This window comes from Pavona decussata, unplaced genomic scaffold, assembly GCF_977016875.1.
Source record: "Pavona decussata unplaced genomic scaffold, jaPavDecu1.1 SCAFFOLD_233, whole genome shotgun sequence".
In the NCBI taxonomy this organism is placed as follows: domain Eukaryota; kingdom Metazoa; phylum Cnidaria; class Anthozoa; order Scleractinia; family Agariciidae; genus Pavona; species Pavona decussata.
The window spans coordinates 413934-430000 of record NW_028145638.1 but is presented as its reverse complement, the minus strand read 5'-3'; positions in this window follow the sequence as shown (position 1 = coordinate 430000).

Here is a 16067-nt window from a genome sequence, read left to right as displayed (position 1 = left end):
ACACTTAAGCAAAGCACTCTCCCATCCACTGGTACAATGTTGATTTATTAGCCTATACTCGTACCATATAAATATAGGTGATAACTTATAGGGATAAAACTCTGCACAGCTTCGAATTCAAAATTAATAACTAGATTGCCTATAGCAGTGGTATAAAAACATATATGGTATGTTGTCATTTCTAGAGAGCAATAGTGAATTGCAATGTAACAGTTGTTTTGGTGAATGAAAACGCAGACTGCATTTTCAATTTCTTTGCAAACAGTAAAAAGTAATATGAGAAATAGCGTATCCTGATTGATTGGCGGTTCGCAGCGACGAAGCATAGAAAATCGCGGGAACGGGCACACTTGGCAAATGCCGGCGAATTTAATCGCTGATGTCTGACATGACTAGTATCGGTGATTTTATACGCCGATCCCGGCGATCGGCGAAAATTGCAATCGCCGAACCGGGCACACCTGGCGATTTTTGCCGGCTTAACAAGGTAAAATAGCAATAATTTTAAATTATAACCACTCCCGCCTTTGACGCAATACAATGGCGATTCACGCAGTGCAAAGCGTGAATCACCTTGACCCAGATCTAACGCGTCCAATATTGCACTAAAAGGTACGCGAAAACAAGAAAAAGTAAAATGGACCCGAAATATTGACTCGTTGCCGTACCGGCACGAGTAAATAGTCAAATATCTAGTCTAGACTCTTTGGAGTGAGAGGGTAATGCTGCTAATATTAATCGATAAGTTAATTTAATCTTGAGATTTGACTTCCCTTTCGACTACGGAGAATGTTCGCCTGCCAATGAACAGTATCCTCCGCAAAAATCACAAAAGTTGAATTTCACAGTTTATTACCGATTAAGGAAACACTTTACTCGCTAGCAATCTGTAATACAAAATAAGTCCTTTCCTAGCCCTGTCAATGCTTCTGGTCTGCTACGCGATAATTTCCGATAATTGTCCAAAGATTTCTTTCTTGATTGGATCATATTAAATTACAATTTATCGCTAGGAAACACCTATTAACTAAAGTACACATGATAATCGCTTTTAGTGATCAAAAACGCGTTACACACTTTTCGTTTTTTAAAACGATTAAATCACCATTTACCTCTGTCAGCATTGCATTGTAAACAAAATATCCGTCATAACCACAAAAAGACTTATATAAATATTAAGGACTGATTAAAAAGTATAGGGTGGGAAGGGTCGGAGCAGAGAGGGGTGGGTCATCAGTTTTGAACCCTTAGTAAGGGGTGGGTCGTTCAATTTTCAGCTACCCATAAGGGATAGGTCATCCTATTTTATAACAGGAATTCGGCACACGTCTCTGCCAACCTGCCGCGGTGAGATTTCACTAGAAAACGAAAGCAGTATTTAAGCTTTCTATGAGAAGTATGCGGTAGACCTGGTAGTGAAATACATGCATCACCTTGGTTACCTAAACATGATTAAACAAAAGAAAGAAAGAGAAAAAAGAGAAAAAGCAGAAAGGGAGAGTAACTTGACCCATGAGGATGCGGAGTGGGGGAAACTCCTCTCTGAGGATTTGCTGAGAAAGCAAGAGTTTCTGTCCTTAAACTGTACATCCGTCGGAGTCTGGCAACCGAAAAAAAATCAACGAAAAAACAACAACAAAAAACAAACAAGCTTGACTTAGTGTCACCTCACATTTAGTTGTGAACAGGCATAGGCAGTGTATCCACTAGCAAAGACACAAGTGGCTCTGAATCGAGTGTCAGCAGCTCAGAAGTAGGTGAAGCGTAAGAAGCAAGGGCGACTGTGGTTGGAGGATGTTGGGAGTGATACCCCCGATAATGATAGTATCCCCCTCGCAAAACTGGCTTAAACAGTTGGAGTGACAGTGATAGCGATGAACCCTTTGAAAAAGCGTTATTCACCAAATTTAATCCCTCATGAAGCGAGGCTGCGTTTGTAATACCCAACATGTGGTTTTCTTGGATTATACAACCAAACAATCCATGTTAATAGGGGGTGGGTCAGGTAATTTTCAACCTCCATTAAGGGGTGGGTCAGTCACTTCCAAATGTTCCGTCCCACCCCACCTGATACTTTTTGACCAGTCCCTTATTACACGTTTTATATCTTTCGACTTTTTCTGCTGCCAGAATATTGAACGTGTTCTTTTTAGACGTTCCTCACTATCACTATCTAACTCAGTTAGATAGTTAGATACAAATAAGTGATGTGTTATTTTGAACTTTCCTCACCGACGACCAGAATAATGAATAAGTGTTGTGTGGAATTTTTTCGTCCAGCAAAATAATAATAGAGTGTTTTCATGGCGGATATTTTGGAGAGTCAAACAATAGAAGATATTTGCATAAAAATAAAATTTATTTCGACCGAAATGATTTTTTCGCTCCTCCGACACACGGCTCGTTAAGAATTTTAAACGTTCTCAAGGAAAGAACTGAAAACTTTAAAAATTGAACTTAACGAAGAATATGGTTAATGTGGAATAAGGTGCTCTTAATTTTTAGCTGTAACTCACCTGTCAATTAGAAAAACTTTTCACCATGTCAATCAAAATATCGTAAAAATTCATCGATAGCAAAGATCGTAAAGAACATTTTTATTTTTTAGTATTTTTTATAAGGAGTCAATGTCATCTATTCTTTTAGCGTCAATTTGGATCTTAATAACGTATCTGTATTGACGGGGACATTGAAATAATGGTTCAGTTTTGTTACTCAAATAACCCTACTGTTGCACAGAAACTAGTATTGATCATTTGTTGTGCATGGCTATGGCTATTAACCATTTTTCACGTTCTTGCTATGTATTTAGGAGAAATCGCGAAAATTAATTAATGTTTAGTGTTCTTTCTCGGATATATCAATTAATATTTTCCTCCTCATGTTAAATCGTAAAGGTTCTTCAGCCAAACAGTTGAGTAGTTTTGACCTAAATGAAGCAAATTCTCCGTTACAGTGCCCCTTTAAAATTAATCTGAGGTAAAACACATCTTAAACATATTTGATCATCTCGTCATAAGAGACTTATGCACTATTACAGAAATAAAAAACGCGCCGAGTGCATTGTTGAGTTATATAAGCACTTGGGAATTTTTAAGAACACGAGAGAAGTGCAGAGAGGCACGAGCCGTAGGCGAGTGCCTCTCTGCACTTAACAATTATTTCACGAGCGCGCGTTGGATATGAGATGATAGATAGCCAACGAGGCGCGGAGCGCCGAGTTGGCTATAATCATCTCATATCCAACAAGCGCAAGTGGAATAATTGTTTTATTAAAAACAATCAAGAAATATTGCTAGATCTTACTGATTTCAATGTGCAAGAATAACCAGAAGGCAATTTAATGGTCGCCATTTCTCGGCCATGGTATAATGGCTCATATACCATGGCCGCTAAGCCAATCAAATCAATCGAATTGCATTATACAATGATTCAGTTTTTAATAATAATGTTTAGACGCGAATGATAAAGCCGCAGGAGATCTGGTAGTTTAATTACCAACAATCTAAGCAAAGGATTCTCTTTAGGCAAAGCCCAAATACCCAAGGTGTGATCGTCTAAGTCGAAAGTGTCCTTTCAGAAACCAAGTGGGAATTTGAGGTTAGTACTGATACACAGGAGATCTGCTGGATTTAATGCTTTTTCATATTCGCTCACACGACTTATCGTTTCTGGGAGCTTCGTTTTTCTAGTTCATACTCCAAGTACAATTAGTTATTAAACGTGCGGCATCCGGCGAACACATTGTTGACGCTAAGCAATAAAATACAACCTGAACAGTGAACGAAAAGTTCCACGGGTCACAGTATTTCTGATAACGAAGTGCGGGGTATGCTTTTATGCAATGGGACAAGCATCCAACCTAAGCAACGTGAAATAATCAACCTTTTCTCAACTGGGAACTGTTCAGCCGAATAGTCTCAACCTGAATTTTAGCGTTATTTAAACTATTACTTTATGCACGCACGCTACCAGTTGTACGCGCACGCGGTGCCTCCATTTAAACCGCGTATTCTAACGGTTTTCTTCCACACAGAAGAAGGGTTATATACGCAAAACGTCGTTGATTGTTTATTTATTTATTTTTTTATTTTTTTAACATTTCTGACTCTCTTCGATATTTATATTTATACTGATGCAATCTAAATTTCTGGGAGAAGTCTCCGAACTTTGACTTGCTCTGCGAACGTTCGTCAACAGTGACTTCAGAACAAACAGATTGAATGATCGACGGTTATTGTCGCTAATTAAAATGGCATACAATGTATAAAACAAAACTAAAAATTGGCGCATTAAAACAGCTGTCCACAAGTACTAATATTTTTGAACATTTGGTCGTGAGATGTTTTCAAACAAATCATTTGTCCATGTTTTTGCAAAATATGCCGATCGCGTGGAACTGACCAAGAAAAGCGAGGGCATCATGCAATTTCAATCGGTTTGTTATAGACAAATAGAAATGTCTCTAAACGGATGCGGGTAAGAGAACACAAAAACTATACCGACATTTAATTATAATAACACATGCAACTAAATTTTCGAACACTATTCCCTCTATGACTACCCGCATAATCGGACTAACAAAACTTGCTATCGCTTGTTTCTATTTAAAATTGACGTTCAATTAAACCTGCTAAAATTGCAAACTGTGGGCTTTAACACTAAGAAAATTATTGGACACGGGGCAAAGCACTGTGAGCGACGTTTTTGTAGAAATAATGGAAAACCTTCCTCTAAAATGTATAGAGATAAAAGATAACCTTCTTCTTAAATTTAGTGATGAGGCAGAACTCTCCTCTAAACCGTAGAAATAACAGATAACAACCTTTAAACTGTAAGAATTAAGGGATAACTCACCTCTAAACTGTAAGAAAAGGGATAACTATACTCTAAACTGTTGGAATAAGGGATTACTCACCTCTAAACTGTAGGAAAAGGGATAACTATACTCTAAACTGTTGGAATAAGGGGGAACTCATCTCTAAACTGTAGGAAAAGGGATCACTATACTCTAAACTGTTGGAATAAGGGATAACTCACCTCTAAACTGTAGGAAAAGGGATCACTATACTCTAAACTGTTGGAATAAGGGATAACTCACCTCCAAACTGTAGGAAAAGGGATCACTATACTCTAAACTGTTGGAATAAGGGGGAACTCACCTCTAAACTGTAGGAAAAGGGATAACTCTCCTCTAAACTGTAGGAAAAGGGATAACTATACTCTAAACTGTTGGAATAAGGGATAACTCTCCTCTAAACTGCAGGAAAAGGGATCACTATACTCTAAACTGTTGGAATAAGGGGGAACTCACCTCTAAACTGTAGGAAAAGGGATAACTCTCCTCCAAACTGTAGGAAAAGGGATAACTATACTCTAAACTGTTGGAATAAGGGATAACTCTCCTGTAAACTGTAGGAAAAGGGATCACTATACTCTAAACTGTTGGAATAAGGGGGAACTCACCTCTAAACTGTAGGAAAAGGGATAACTCTACTCCAAACTGTAGGAAAAGGGATAACTATACTCTAAACTGTTGGAATAAGGGATAACTCTCCTGTAAACTGTAGGAAAAGGGAACACTATACTCTAAACTGTTGGAATAAGGGGGAACTCACCTCTAAACTGTAGGAAAAGGGATAACTCCCCTCCAAACTGTAGGAAAAGGGATCACTATACTCTAAACTGTTGGAATAAGGGATAACTCTAAACTGTAGGACTAACGGAAAACACTTCTCTAAACTGTAACATTATATGGGAAACCCCTCCTCTTGACTGTAGGAATAAGGGAAAAGGGATAGCTCTACTCTAAACTGTACAAATGGGAGATAAATCTACTCTCGAGGGAAATCACTGAGAGCGATGTTTTGTGAAAGACGGATTTACCCATCACCAAACGGTTCACTACGGTCAATATCTGTTTACAAAGCATTAATCATTAATACTGACGTTTTCTTTGGTATCTTATTACCTGAAACGTATTAAAACTAAGTGACATAGGAAATTAACCCCTTTTGCTTTTGAAGAAAAGAAAAATGTCGTTAAGAGAGCGAAGGAAACGCAACAGGATTTCGTGAATTTGGGAAAAAAAAGTGAACTGTTCCTAGATTGACATTTTCTGCGACCTAAGATTTCAGTCAAATGGCGAAAATTGTCTATTTAATAAGGTAATTGTGCGATTTGCTGTTTGTAAGGTTTGAAAGTACTTTATTGAATAGATGAGGATTAAATCTGTTTTAGCCAAATTTTCTCTTGTTAAAAAGATTCTTCTTTAGATAAATGTCTTCTTCTTTCTGCCCACGCGGAAAAGTTTAAAGGAAACGTACACCTAAGCCAAATTAATTAAGAAAAGTTCTACTTTAATTATTCATTACAATTATTGCAACTTTTAATTAGCACGGCTACTTACGTGCTCATAGCTTTAACTTGTCTCAGCAATAATATTGTTATTAAAATTGAAAAATAATCATCTACAAAATGTTTGTGAGATTTGATCATTTGAGGATTGGCTCCCTTGCCGTACACAACTCAGAGAAATTAAGGTAAGATCTAAGACAGTGATCTGCTGCGCTAAATTAATAATTTTGCTTTGAATTGTACCTCGAGCCCGTGTCTAAGCTGTCTCCGATCATCATCTTCGTATATCTAGTTCATACAGTGTTAATACCATTAAAGAAAATTACAGTGTTGCATTTATCTTCGCCAACGCCAAGTTTAGCGATAAAATAGGACTCTCGTTATTTCGGTGTAACTCAAGGCGTCAACTTGCCTTACGACCGTCCACAGCAAACATCGCGCTGATTTAGTTGCCGGGACTTATAGTGCACCTGATAGCAGCACACGACACATTTGTTAAAACAGGTGTCCCAGTGTAAATCTGATACCAAAATTAAAAGGTGTCTGTGGTATTGTTGTTCATTCATGCGGTGTTTTGAAAAAGTCAAAGTTTGGTACAAGCCGCAATCAGCTGGTTGGAAGCCTTTTCATCGGATCTACACCTTGCCTCCAAATTTACAAAGCTCCGCCGATCAACCTGAGAATCCGAGTTTGTATTCAAAACCACGGAAGCCCTGTTTAGGGGTTTAAAATTGGAGTTTGACCTGCAAAATAATTTAGCGCATAAAGGATGACTAGAGAAATTATTTTCAGAAGAGTAGATATCCCAATTTGCGAAGCAACGCAACAGTTTTAAGGATATTTGCAACCTTAATGTTTGAGGTGTTCTTGCGATTAGGGACCACTTTCCTCTAAACTATAGAAATAAGCTTTAGGGTTGAGAGATAACTCTCCTATTGACTGTAGAGATAACGGATAATACTCCTCGAAGCTGTAGGGATATGGGATAACTCAAATAAGGCATGTCTCCCCTCTAAACTGTATATACAATAGGAGATAACTCTACTATCGTTATTGGGAGCGACGTTTTTAAAAGACGGATTCAAGTCACGCATCACCAAACGGTTCATTTCGGTCAATATCTGTTCGCGAGGTATTAAATTCTGAAGAAATACTAACGTTTTCTTTGGGGCTTTATTACCTAAAGCTTGTAGTATTCAACCCCTTGTTTCCACTCCAAATGCATGATTAAAATTTTGTGCCCAATTTTAAAACTATATTCCTTGTTCGTTTACGCGGGGCACTCATCTCATTTCTAATACTTCACTTTGTTCGTCCACAATAATCAGCGTGTTAAGTAAGTGGATTCTTTTCCCTCTTACCATTACAAGCTAACTAAGCTAACTAAGTGTTTTGACTGTAGGAATAAGGGAAAAGGGATCACTATACTCTAAACTGTTGGAATAAGGGATAACTCTACTCTTAACTGTACAAATGGGAGATAAATCTACTCTCGAGGGAAATCACTGTGAGCGATGTTTTGTGAAAGACGGAATTACCCATCACCAAACGGTTCACTTCGGTCAATATCTGTTTACAAAGCATTAATCGTTAATACTGACGTTTTCTTTGGTATTTTATTACCTGAAATGTATTAAAACTAAGTGAGAAAGGAAATTAATCCCTTTTGCTTTTGAAGAAAAGAAAAATGTCGTTGAGAGAGTGAAAGCAACGCAACAGAATTTCGTGAATTGGGGAAAAAGTGAACTGTTCCTAGATTGACATTTTCTTCGACCTAAGATTTCAGTCAAATGGCGAAAATGGTCTATTTATAAGGTAATTGTGCGATTTGCTGTTTGTAAGGTTTGAAAGTACTTTATTGAATAGATGAGGATTAAATCTGTTTCACTCAAATTTTCTCTTGTTAAAAAGATTCTTCTTTAAATAAATGTCTTCTTCTTGCTGCCCACGCGGAAAAGTTTAAAGGAAACGTACACCTAAGCCAAATTAATTAAGAAAAGTTCTACTTTAATTATTCACTACAATTATTGCAACTTTTAATTAGCACGGCTACTTACGTGCTCATAGCTTTAATTTGTCTCAGCAATAATATAGTTATCAAAATTGGAAAATAATCAGTTACAAAATGTTTGTGAGATTTGATCATTTGAGGATTGGCTCCCTTGCCGTACACAACTCAGAGAAACTAAGGTAAGATCTAACACAGGGATCTGCTACGCTAGATTAATAATTTTTATCTAGTTTATACAGTGTTAAAACCATTAAAGAAAATTACAGTGCCGCATTTATCTTTGCTAACGCCAAGTTAAGCGATAAAATAGTACTTCACATTATTTCGGTGTAACTCAAGGCGTCAACTTGCCTTACGACCGTCCACAGCAAACATCGCGCTGATTTAGTTACCGGGATTTATAGTGCACCTGATAGCAGCACACGACACATTTGTTAAAACAGGTGTTCTAGTGTAAATCTGATACCAAAATTAAAAGGTGTCTGTGGTATTGTTGTTAATTCATGCGGTGTTTTGAAAAAGTCAAAGTTTGGTACAAGCCGCAATCAGCTTGTTGGAAGCCTTTTCATCGGATCTACACCTTGCCTCCAAGTTTACAAAGCTCTGCCGATCAACCCGAGAATCCGTTATCGTATTCAAAACCAGGGAAGCCCTTTTTAAGCCTTAAAAACTGCATGGGTTTTGACGTGCAAAATAATTTGACGGATAAAGGATGACAAGAGAAATTATTTTAAGAAGAGTAGATAACCCAACTTGCGAAACTACGCAGTAGTTTTAGAGATATTTACAACCTTAATGTTTGAGGTGTTCTTGCGATAAGGGACCACTTTCCGCTAAGCTATAGAAATAAACTTTAGGGTTGAGAGATAACACTCCTCTAAGGTGTAGGGATATGGGATAACTCTAATAAGGCATGACTTCCCTTTAAACTGTAGAATAGGAGATAACTCTACTCTCGTCATTTGGGAGCGACGTTTTGTAAAGACGGATTCAAGCTACCATCACCAAACAGTTTATTTCGGTCAATACCTGTTCGCGAGGTATACGTATTAATCGCGTTGAAAAAAATTCTGAAGAAATATCAACGTTTTCTTTAGGGCTTTATTACCTAAAGCTTGTTTAAAATAAGTGACATGGAAAATTAATCCCTTTTCTTTTTGAAGAGAAGAAAAATGTCGTTAAGAGAGCGAAAGAAAGGCAACAACATTTCGTGAAATTGGGAAAAAAAGTTGACTGTTCCTAGCTTGACATTTTCTGCGACAAAAGATAATTGGCGGAAATGGCCTATTTATTAGGTACTTGTGCGATTTGCTGTTTGTAGGGTTTGAAAGTACTTTATTGAATAGACGAGGATAAAATCTGTTTAGCCTAAGCTTCTCTTATTAAAACGATTTTTCTTTGAATAAATGTTTTCTTCTTCCTGCCACGCGGAAAAGTTTCAAGGAAACGTACATCAAAGCCAAATAGAGAAAAATTCTGCTTTAATTACCCACTACAATTCAATGATTGTAGTTTTTAATTAGCACGGCTACTTACGTGTTCATAGCTTTAGCTTGTCTGAGCAATAATTTTGTGATGAAAATTGGAAAATAATCAATTACAAAATGTTTGTGAGATTTGATCATTTGAGGATTGGCTCCCTTGCCGTACACAACTCAAAGAAGTTAAGGTAAGATCTAACACAGGAACTGGCTGCTGCGCTAGATTAATAATTTTGCGTTGTACCTCGAGCCTGTGTCTAAGGTTTATGCGATCATTATCTTCGTATATCTAGTTCATACAGTGTTAATACCATTAAAGAAAATTACAGTGCCTCGTTTATCTTTGCTAACACCAAGTTAAGCGATAAAATAGGACTCACATTATTTCGGTGAAACTCAAGCCGTTAACTTGCCTTACTACCGCCCGACAGCAAGCATCGCGCTGGTTTAGTTGTCGTCATTTATAGTGCACTTGATTGCGGCACACGACACACTTGTTAAAACAGGTGTCCCGGTAAAAATCTGATACCAAAATTTAAAGGTGTTTGTGGTATTGTTGGTCATTCATGCGGTGTTTTGAAAAAGTCAGAGTTTCGTACAAGCCGCAATCAATTTGTTGAAAGCCTGTTCATCGGATCAACACTTTGCCTCCAAATTTACAACGCTCTACTGATAAACCCGAGAATCCTTTTTTCTAAACTATTGAAATAAACTTTAGGGATAACGGATAACACTCCTCTAACCTGTAGGAATATGGGATAACTCTAATAAGACTGGACTCCCCTCTAAACTGTAGAATAGGAGAACTGATAACTCTACTCTCGTCATTAGGAGCGACGTTTTGTTAAGACAGATTCAAGTTACCCAGCACCAAGAGAGGATGAAGGTACTCTCTTGCCAGCACCAAACGGTTCATTTCGGCCAATATCTGTTCGCGAGGTATTAATCGCCTGAAAAAACAGTTGGATTAAATTCTGAAGTAATTCTAACGTTTTCTTTGGTGTTTTATTACCTGAAGCTTGGTTAAAATAAGTGACATGGAAATTAATCCCTTTTGTTATTGAAGAGAAGAAAAATGTCGTTAAGAGAGCGAAAGAAAGGCAACAGCATTTCGTGGATTTGGAAAAGAGTGAACTTTTTCTGGTTTGACATTTTGTGCGACTTAAAATTTCAGTTGAAGAATTCCAATGAAATGAAAATGAAAACTAAATTTCATCATGAAAACTTTGCACTTAGCCTCACTGTCATAATGAGATTCACAGCAACTCGGAAATGGCCTATTTATAAGGTAATTGTGCGATTTGCTGTTTGTAAGGTTTGAAACTGAGTACTTTATTGAATAGACGAGGATTAAATCTCTTTCACCCAAATTTTCTCTCATTAAAACGATTCTTCTTTAAATAAATTTCCTGCCCACGTGGAAAGTTTAAAGGAAGCGTACATCTAAACCAAATTAAGAAAAATTCTGCTTTAATTACCCACTACAATTATTGTAGCTTTTAATTAGCACGGTTACTTTCGTGTTCAAAGCTTTAACTTGTCTCAGCAATAACTTTTTGTTATTAAAATTGGAAAATAATCAATTACAAAATGTTTGTGAGATTTGATCATTTGAGGATTGGCTCCCTTGCCGTACACAACTCAAAGAAATTAAGGTAAGATCCAACAGGGATCTGCTGCGCTAGTTTAGCGATAAAATATTTCGGTGTAACTCAAGGCGTCAACTTGCCTTACGACCGTCCACAGCAAACATCGCGCTTATTTAGTTGCCGGGATTTATAGTGTACCCGATAGCGGCACACGACGCACTTGTTAAAACAGGTGTCCCGGTGTAAATCTGACACCAAAATTAAAAGGTGTCTGTGGTATTGTTGTTAATTCATGCGGTGTTTTGAAAAAGTCAAAGTTTAGAACACTTCTCTAAACTGTATGGGAAACCTCTCCTCTTGACTGTAGGAATAAGGGAAAAGGGATCACTATACTCTAAACTGTACAAATGGGAGATAAATCTACTCTCGAGGGAAATCACTGAGAGCGATGTTTTGTGAGAGACGGAATTACCCATCACCAAACGGTTTACTTCGGTCAATATCTGTTTACAACGCATTAATCGTTAATACTGACGTTTTCTTTGGTACTTTATTACCTGAAAACGTATTAAAACTAAGTGACATGGGAAATTAATCCCTTTTGCTTTTGAAGAAAAGAAAAATGTCGTTAAGAGAGCGAAAGAAAGGCAACAGCATTTCGTGAAATTGGAAAAATAAGTTAACTGTTCCTAGCTTGGCATTTTCTGCGACAAAAGGTACTTGAAATGGCGGAAATGGCCTATTTATAAGGTACTTGTGCGAATTGCTGTTTGTAGGGTTTGAAAGTACTTTATTGAATAGACGAGGATAAAATCTGTTTAGGCTAAGTTTCTCTTATTAAAACGATTTTTCTTTGAATAAATGTTTTCTTCTGCCTGCCACGCGGAAAAGGTTTAAAGCAAACGTACATCAAAGCCAAATTGAGAAAAATTCTGCTTTAATTACCCACTACAATTATTGTAGCTTTTAATCAGCACGGTTACTTACGTGTTCATAGCTTTAACTTGTCTCAGCAATAATTTTGTTATTAAAATTGGAAAATAATCAATTACAAAATGTTTGTGAGATTTGATCATTTGAGGATTGGCTCCCTTGCCGTACACAACTCAAAGAAATTAAGGTAAGATCTAAGAGAGTGATCTGCTGCGCTAGATTAATAATTTTGCGTTGTACTTCGAGCCTGTGTCTAAGGTTTATGCGATCATCATTTTCGTATATCTAGTTCAAACAGTGTTAATACCATTAAGGGAAATTACAGTGCCTCATTTGTCTTTGCTAACACCAAGTTAAGCGATAAAATAGGACTCACATTATTTTGGTGAAACTCAAGCCGTTAACTTGCCTTACTACCGTCCGACAGCAAGCATTGGCGCGCCGGTTTAGTTGTCGTCATTTATAGTGCACTTGATTGCGGCACACGACGCACTTGTTAAAACAGGTGTCCTGGTGTAAATCTGATACCAAAATTTAAAGGTGTTTGTGGTATTGTTGGTCATTCATGCGATGTTTTGAAAAAGTCAAAGTTGCGTACAAGCCGCAATCAATTTGTTGAAAGCCTCTTCATCGGATCAACACCTTGCCTCCAAATTTACAAAGCTCTGCCGATCAACCCGAGAATCCGAGTTTGTATTCAAAACCACGGAAACCCTGTTTAGGGGTTTAAAATTGGAGTTTGACCTGCAAAATAATTTAGCGAATAAAGGATGACTAGAGAAATTATTTTAAGAAGAGTAGATATCCCAATTTGCGAAACAACGCAACAGTTTTAAGGATATTTGCAACCTTAATGTTTGAGGTGTTCTTGCGATGAGGGACCACTTTCCTCTAAACTATAGAAATAAACTTTAGGGTTGAGAGATAACTCTCCTCTTGACTGTATGGATAACGGATAACACTCCTCTAAGCTGTAGGGATATGGGATAACTCAAATAAGACTGGACTCCCCTCTAAACTGTAGAATAGGAGAACTGATAACTCTACTCTCGTCATTAGGAGCGGTGTTTTTAAAAGACGGATTCAAGTTACCCATCACCAAACGGTTCATTTCGGTCAATATCTGTTCGCGAGGTATTAAATTCTGAAGAAATACTAACGTTTTCTTTGGGGCTTTATTACCTAAAGCTTGTAGTATTCAACCCCTTGTTTCCACTCCAAATGCATGATTAAAATTTTGTGCCCAATTTTAAAACTATATTCCTTGTTCGTTTACGCTCGTTTACGCGGAGAACTCATCTCATTTCTAATACTTCACTTTGTTCGTCCACAAAAATCAGCGTGTTAAGTAAGTGGATTCTTTTCCCGCTTACCATTACAAGCTAACTAAGTTTACAAATTTATGTCTGCAGACGGTTTGTTTTTCAGTTTTGCTCAATTACGATGAAGATCGGAACTATATAACAACATTAATCTCCTGATTTGTGGATAAACTGAATTACAGTTTCAAAAACACTGAAACCGGTTGTTTAACTGGAGACAGTAAAGTTTTAATGAATATTGTGTCTGCTTTGTTTGTAATTGTGGAAGGGAGACTTTCAGAGTATAATGACAGCTCAATTGAATTTGTAAGATAATTTTGTGACTTGCTGCTTTTAAAAAAGATATCTTCTTCTTCTTTCTGTCCACGCGGAAAGGTTTTCAGGGAATATCCAAGAAAAAATGGGAAAAGTTCTGCTTTAATTACCCACTACAATTATTGTAGATTTAATTTGCACCGTTCCTTATGTGTCCATAGCTTTAATTTGTCTCAGAATACAATTTTTTTTTGTTATTAAAATTAGAAAATAATCAATTACAAAATGTTTGTGAGATTTGATCGTTTAAGGATCGGTTCCCTTGCCGTACACAACTCAGAGAATTAAGGTAAGATAAAAAGACAGTGATCTGCTAGATTAATAATTTTTCATTGTACCTCATGCCTAAGGTCTCTGTGATCAGCATCTTCTTATAATTATCTAGTTCATATAGTGTTAATACCATTGATAAGAATTGCAGTACCGCATTTAACGATGCTCACGCCAAGCGACACAATAGGACTCGCATTATTTCGGTGTAACTCAAGTCGTCGATCTTGCATTACGGGTCGCCCACAGCAAGCATTACGCCGATTCAAACGTCGGAATATCTAGTGGCACGCGACGCACTTAAGGACTGTGCCTTCTAACAAGGAAGTATTTTTGCACGGTTTATGACTTTGCGGGAAGAGTGGACTGACTGAGTGACTGACTGACTGGCTGACTGACTGACTGACTGACTGACTGACTGACTGACTGACTGACTGACTGACTGACTGACTGACTGACTGACTGACTGACTGACTGACTGACTGACTGACTGAAAAATTAATGTTAAAAAGGGCTCAGAGGTGAAGGTTGTTAGGGTTGATACAAATCTGAATTCTAATATTTGATCTGATGTGTTTTCTGTCCAGGTGCTGTGTTTTCACCATTTACTATGAAGACTGCTTTTGTTTTCCTGACTCTTCTGATTATCAGCGCGCTTTCTGTTGAAGCGGGTAAAAAAAAAAGAAATGCCGTCGCAAAGGTAATTGATACCCTCATTTTTATTATTTTAAGTTGAAGAAAATCGCGGTTGTTGCAAAGCGTCGGGCTCGTATCGAATAGAAGATAAACAAAAAGTTAAGATTCCATTGGAAAGACTCCAACTAACATAGATATTGTGCGTGTAAAGGAGTTGTATGGCCATTAGAATAGCACAGAGATGTTGAGATCTTCTGTCAATTGTCACTCCTGTTAGAACGTGGGGTGTGCAACAAAAACACTATGTTAATGTAAAACGGCGCGGTGTGTGGGTTACAAGGAAGAATACCCAAAAGACATCTTCTTTGTGGAGAAGCGGGACTCATGAACAAGTACAATGGTCTTGACTGTTTCTCTAAGAGCGTCTTTCGGATGCTTAAATTATATTTACACTAATAATCATGGAGCGTTAAAACTTTCTCTAATTTTACCTTATGTTCTCTTCGTGTGGTGAGTATTTCAAATAGATCACACGTTTGAGTTTGGTCCTCAGGCTGTCTGTTTTATTCTCTTAGACAACAAGGCTAAAATAGCAACTCTGAAGGGAGAAATGTCTGATCAGAAGACAAAATTGACACAACAGGAGGGTAATTTATTCGTTGGTATTCAGACACAAGCTAAATGTTTATTAAAAGTAATTATTATATGGCTGGCTCTGCGAGCGGGCAAGATGACTCAAATCCTGCGCTGTGATTGGCTACCCGAGCGGGCAAGATGGAGCTATCTTGCCCGCTCGGGATTACCCGTTGCCCGTTCGCTTGGCATGGAAAGTTTAATCCCAACAACAATGCAATCTTTCCTTCGATTTTCTCGTTGTTTTGGGGGAAAACGCTCACTAAAAAGTTCGGTAAACTCTCAACATTTACCTAAAGGAAAGGAAAGAGAATGAAATCGTCCTGGTGTAGTGAAAATTTTGTTTCAGCTACAATCTGAATGTGAGTTGAACCGGTGAGTTGCTCTGCGTGTAGTATTTTAGATAGAGTTGATTTTGTAAAACTTATTGTCTCAAGCCGAGTGCCAAATTGATAAATTCTCTAGGTTTGCAATGACTGTATTTAAATCATAGCGTAGTGGAAGTTGCGTTAAGTGTTTA